Genomic DNA, 6,592 nt, shown 5'->3' on the forward strand with positions numbered 1-6,592 from the left:
GACATTTACACTGACTTGGTCCCCCAAGTCATCATGAAGTCCCATAGATTTATCCAAAGAGAACTGTTGGGTTGCTCAATGATGAAGTCTTCAGCCAGGATGAAGCCCCAGAGGAGTAAAGAAAGCAGTGAGAAGAAATAAGCAAATGACCTGGGAGGAGCACTCTTCAGAGCTTTCTAACAGGTTTGAAAGGGTTGTTGTGAATCAAACAGGTTTCAGGTAACAGGCCACAGCATACAGCACAAAGCCCTCATCTCTCACAAACATTCAATCCCCAGCATTTTATTTCCTGACACCAGCCAACTACCTTTTTGGGGAGGAAATGTAGGAGTATTCCCAGCCTAAAGTGCATAACTGAACAGAAAGAAGTAAAGAAGCATCCCAAAATATTTAGATCGACCATTGTCTTAATAGAAAAATAACACCACAGGAAAAACTACAAAATCAATAGAAAAAAGTTATTCTACGCTGTGCTTCTCTTCCTCCCGATAGATGATTATTACAATAATTGTACATTTTGCAGTACACGCACAAAATATAGCAAATGTGTACCTTAGAATCTCCTCTTTTAGAAAAGCATGTGAGCCATGGGAGAAACTAAACTTTTAAAATAAATATAATAAATATAATGTACATTTTTTATTTTATTTATTTAAGTGAGACAACAGAAGAAAAAACAACAACAAACAAACAAAAATACACTGGAAAAACAGATCTGACAAACACAGACAACTACCAATACTTACACCATAATTTACCATACTTTACCATAATTTTCTGTATACACTTTGGAATTTTGTGACATAACCATTACTCCTAAATATTTAAACCCTTTGGTGGTCCAATTGAAAGAAACAATTCTATCTAAGTCTGCTGGCCTTTCCCCTACTATCATCACAGCTTGCGATTTAGATTCATCAACTTTGTAACCGGTTATTAACACAAAGTTCCGTAGGCAGTCCAAAAGGGGAGGGACAGAAACAACTGGGTTCTTAAGGTATAATGTAATGTCATCGGCGTAAAGTGAAATGTTGTTATCTGTTCCTCGCACTGACACCCCCTGTATTCCTTGGTCCTTTCAGATGAGTTCAGCCAGGGGTTCTATACTAATGCAAATTATAACGGTTAAAGGGGGCACCCCTGTCTGGTTCTTCTTCTGACTCTGAAACCTGCAGAAGTGCATCCATTCACCCACAATTTTGAATGGGTTTTGTATAGAACACTTTAATCCATTTAATGAGGCCCGGGTGAAATCCCATAGTCTCCAGCACACGTTCAAGATACAATCAGTTAACCCTATCAAATGCTTTCTCAGCATCTAAGCTGACAAGCATTGAAGGTTCTGATTTCGTTTTAGCTGCCTGCACAATATTCAACGCTGTTCTTATGTTATGTATTACTAATCTACCGGGTATGAATCCAGTTTTATCTGGTATAATTATATTTTTTATATGTTTTTGGATTCTCTTAGCCAATATTCTTGTCAAATTTTTCATATCACAGCTAAGTAAACTTATGGGTCTGCGCGAGGCACAATTTGCTGGATCTTTACCCTCTTTGTGGATTACTGAAATTATTGCTAGGACCAGGATTTAGGTGTGTCATTTTCTTTTAGAGTGTGATTGAAAACTTTATGTAAAAGAGGTAAGATTTCATCTTTAAAACACTTATTAAAGTGACCAGGGTACCAGTCTATCCCTGGAGGCTTATTGTTTTTAAGGTTTTTTATTGTATTTTCTATTTCTATCTTTGAAATGAGCTCTACTTCAGATTGTGTTTCAGTTAATTTGGGCATCTTCATTTTCTCTAAAAAGACTTGTATCTTTGCTACATCTTTTGGATGGGATACTACTTTCTTTGAGGATGGATTGATTATTTTTGCTACGGTTCGATTGGCTTGGGCTTTGCGTAATTGAAATGCCAATAATTTGCTAGCCCTGTTTCCTGACTCATAATATCTCTGATTAGCAAATCGTAAGGCTCCCTCTGCTTTATTGGTTAATTAATCGTTGTATGCCTGTCTACAGTGGTTGAAAGATTTTAAGGTGCTTTTGTCATTTTTAAATCCATTATGTCTTTCTCTAGTTTTTTTTGTTTTTTCTCTCTCGTCTTTTTCATTTTAAATAAGATTGCTATAATCTTGCCCCTCAGCACCGCCTTTGCGGTTTCCCATAATATAGTGAGTGAGGTTTCTCAATTATTATTATTTTCTAAATAGTTTCTACATTCTTGTTTAATGTATTGGACCCCATTCTGGTTGTTTAAAAGAGAAACATTTAATCTCCATTGTCTAATTTCACTTTGGTTTTGCAGGTTTAATGAGACGACTACTGGTGCATGGTCAGATATTGTTATGGACTCAATATAGCAGCTTGTAACTTTTTAGGCATCCCTTTTTGATACGCAAAGAAAATCTATTCTGGAATAACTACTATGTTCTTTGGAGAAAAAAGTGTATCCCTTCTCTTTTGGATGTTCATGACGCCATATATCTATTAGTCCAAGCTCCTGCATTGTATTATGCATCAATTTTGTTTTGCGTAGTGTCGGTTTTGGACACAATTGACGTCTCCACCCACCAACAGGAGCGTTTCTGCATAAGAAGTTAAGATGACAGTTATTTCTTTAAAAGAAAGATGGGTCATCTTCATTTGGGGCTGTAGGAAAATATAATCTTTCGCTTTGAGATTACTTTCCTTGTTGCATGTTCAAAAAAGTCGAGAAGGAGAAACCACGGAACTCGGCCGGATTAAAGATTAACACATTTATTTCCCTAACAATATTTCTAAAAACAGAGTAAAACAAAATATAACAGATATCCGGTTTCCCAAAGTTTCAGAGCTTGCACAGCGCCAAATTACAAACGTCTTAACGTGTCAGCCTGTTGGGAACAGCGAAAGTTCCTCCGTCCAGCTGTTTTAACATCTCGGTTTCAGCCTCCTCCTTCGTAACACAGCATGGCGTCCAGACTCCTCCTCTGGACGCTCGGATTGGCTGGCAGGGAGCCTGCCTACTTCTGTCAGTCCATATTAGGAGTCAGCATCTGTTTCCCGCGTCTGAAGTCACCTCCCAGACTGACATGGTCCCGCAACCAAATGGCTCCCTAGGTGGCCCCCCCATGTGGCCGGATCTTCTTAACATACAGTAGACAATACACCTTTGTTCCCCACACGGGAGCAGATGCCTGTGGCGATTCCCAGGGATGGAAATCAGTCTCAGAGATGATTGATTTATGATCCAAGTCAGACCTACAACCAAATGGCCTCAGAAGATCAAACACCGTTTTCTCCTGCAGGGGGTTGAGTTTGCAGCTCCAGCATTACAACCTCTTTACATATGCAATTATCAGGAAGTCCCTTTTAATTGAAATGGCTGGAACACACACACAGTAAACCTGAAAGAAAACCTTCAATGAAATAAAGATAAGATAAAAGCCTAGGAGAAATAAGAACCACAAAAAATAAATTCCTTCAGGGCATATAAGTTTAAAATAATGTTTCCGATGGTTCCCACAATCATTACATAATGACCTTTTTTATCAATATGTTTTCTCAATTGTGAAACCTAGAGCCCGATGACACAAAATGGCTACCCCTCTTTGCTTTTTACCTTTGCCACAAGTTGAACTAACGACCCGGCCCACCCAATCTTTTTAGAATTTCTGATGATCCTTCTCATCAAGATGTGTCTCTTGAAGCAAAGCAACTGAACAATTCAATCTTTTAAACTGGGAAATAGTTTTTTTTCTCTCTATGCGATTATTGACTCCGTTTACATTATAACTAACTACAACTTTGTTCATACTTTAATCTAATCAAATCTAATCTCGGTCGAGTGAACGCAGGCGCGTCTGGCAGCCGCTGCTCCCTGGATACTACAACTTTAACCAACCAACTACCAGCAATGTAGATCACTTTCGATCTTGTGTGGATTTTACTCACCTGGATTATCCTGTCGCCTGTCCAGCAATTTTCGACAGCACTACAATACTCCGCTGACGAACTTGCTAACCTCCGGAACTCTCCACCGGGGCCTCCGCCGTTAGCCCTACTACAGCATCCGGACATCTTATACGTGCCCCGCCGGAGATACTCTCATCGAGGATCACGTCGGAACTACCAGTACGACAACACCTCCTCTGCTCGCCGTCCATCAAGACACATCGGTCGGCATGCTAACCGCAGCGTCCTAGCTCCTGTTGTTTGCCTGGCTAACAACATGGCTAACAATCTCCCCCGCATATCTGTTAACGTCGGTCTTCTGAATATTTGCTCCCTCACAACAAAGGGAGATCTTGTACAAAATCTCCTAGTTAAAAATGAGCTGGACTTCATGTCCCTGACTGAAACGTGGCAAAATCCCCTGGATTTCACTCCACTGAATGATGCCACGCCGCCGGGGTTTGTTTACATCGCCAAACCTTGTGATTCGGGCCGCGGGGGCGGTCTCGCAATGATCTATCGCGAGAACTGGAAGATTGTGCCTGTGACTGCTCCTGTGTTTGGATCCTTCTCTGGACCAGTCCCAACTATTGTTGCCACCATCTGTCGCCCACCTAAACCCAATAAGGAATTTATCTCTGACTTTTCAAATTTTTTGACAAACCTCTCCTTACTCACACCAAACATTATTCTTCTGGGTGACTTTAATATCCACATGGACAGATGTAGTAATTACGCTGCCAAAGATTTTATATCCTGTTTGGACAGTTTTGGTATTCATCAACACATCACTACTCCTACCCACATCAAAGGACATATTTTGGACCTTGTCTGCTGCTCAGGTGTTTTGCCAAATGCCTTCAAAGTGGATCCCCTTCCTCTCTCTGACCACTCCCTAGTAACCTTTGATGTCAATATTACATCCACTGGGTCAACCCCCACACGCAGCATCACCTACCGTAAAATAAAAAATATTAACCTGGATCATTTCTCATCCCACATCACTAACCTTCCTGACACCGACACCCTCCACACACCTGATGAACTTGTCTCACATTACAATAACAATCTCTGCAACATCCTGGATATCCATGCTCCGCTCAAAACCAGAATGGTCTCATTTTCTCTCACTGCTCCCTGGTTCACTCCCTACCTCAGACAACTTAAAGCTAAAGGGCGTGGACTGGAAAAACTCTACAAAAAAACTGGTCTCTCCATTCACAGGGAAATTTACACCAGTCACCTCTCCCACTATAAGGACTCCATCTCTAAAGCCAAGACAGCATACTACTCCACTTTAATAAATACCCGTGAAGGGAATTCTAAGGGCCTCTTTTCCCTCCTTTCCAAAATTACACAGCCTACTAACCAACTACCTCCCCATCTGTACTCCTCTGACTTCTGCGACACTTTGGCTACCTTCTTCAATTCAAAAATAGAGAACATCCATCATGAACTACTAGTAAATCCTGACCCTGATCTAGCTCCCCCAATACTGTTTGACACACATCATCATTCATTTTTATCATTTTCTCTACCATCAGTCAACGAAATTGCTGAGCTCATTAAACACTCTAAATCCTCGACCAGTCAACTTGATCCACTTCCTACAGTTCGGTTCAAAGCTACTCTTCCCTCCCTCTCTCCTCTAATCACCAACGTGATTCAGTCCTCTCTCACCACTGGAATTGTTCCCACCAGTCTCAAAAAGGCTGCTGTCACCCCAATACTCAAAAAACCAGGATTAGACCCCTCAAACCTCAACAATTTCCGCCCCATTTCTAATCTTTCATTCATCTCTAAAATACTTGAAAAAACCTTTGCAGAACAACTCCGCATACATCTATCACAGAATAACCTATATGAACAATTCCAGTCCGGCTTCCGTCCCCTTCACAGCACAGAAACGGCTCTCCTTAAAATCTCCAATGATCTCCTCCTTGCTGCTGACTCTGGGCTACTCTCCATTCTCCTCCTACTTGATTTAAGCTCAGCCTTCGATACAATCTCCCATACCATCCTCCTAGACAGACTGTCCGCCATAGGTATCAGAAACATACCTCTCAACTGGTTTCACTCTTACCTCTCTGGTCGCACCCAATTTATTCAATTAAAACAGTTCACTTCCCATACAGTTCCTGTCACTACAGGTGTTCCCCAGGGCTCCGTCCTTGGACCCCTGCTATTTATCATCTACTTTCTCCCTCTTGGTCAAATCCTCCGTAAATACAAGATTCACTTCCAGTGTTATGCAGACGATACTCAGCTCTACATCTCCACCAAGCCAAATTCTTCTCTACCTCCCACTTCCCTCACTGACTGCCTTCTTGCAATAAAATCCTGTTTCACTAAAAAATTCTTAAAACTAAACAACGATAAAACTGAACTTCTCCTGATCGGCACCAAATCCGTTATTAACAGCATCCAGAACTTCTCAATTCCCTTTGAAACCTCCTCCATTTCCCCCGCCCCTCAGGTCAAGAGTCTGGGTGTCATCCTGGACAGCACCCTCTCCTTCACTTCTCACATCAATAGCATCACCCGGTCTGCCCATTTCCACCTTCGCAGCATCCATCGTCTTCGCCCTTCCCTCAGTCCGCATTCCACAGCCGTTCTGGTGCACAGTCTTGTAACTTCCCGTCTGGATTATT

The sequence above is a fragment of the Oryzias latipes genome, chromosome 21 (assembly GCF_002234675.1).
Source record: "Oryzias latipes chromosome 21, ASM223467v1".
Classification (NCBI taxonomy): Eukaryota; Metazoa; Chordata; class Actinopteri; order Beloniformes; family Adrianichthyidae; genus Oryzias; species Oryzias latipes.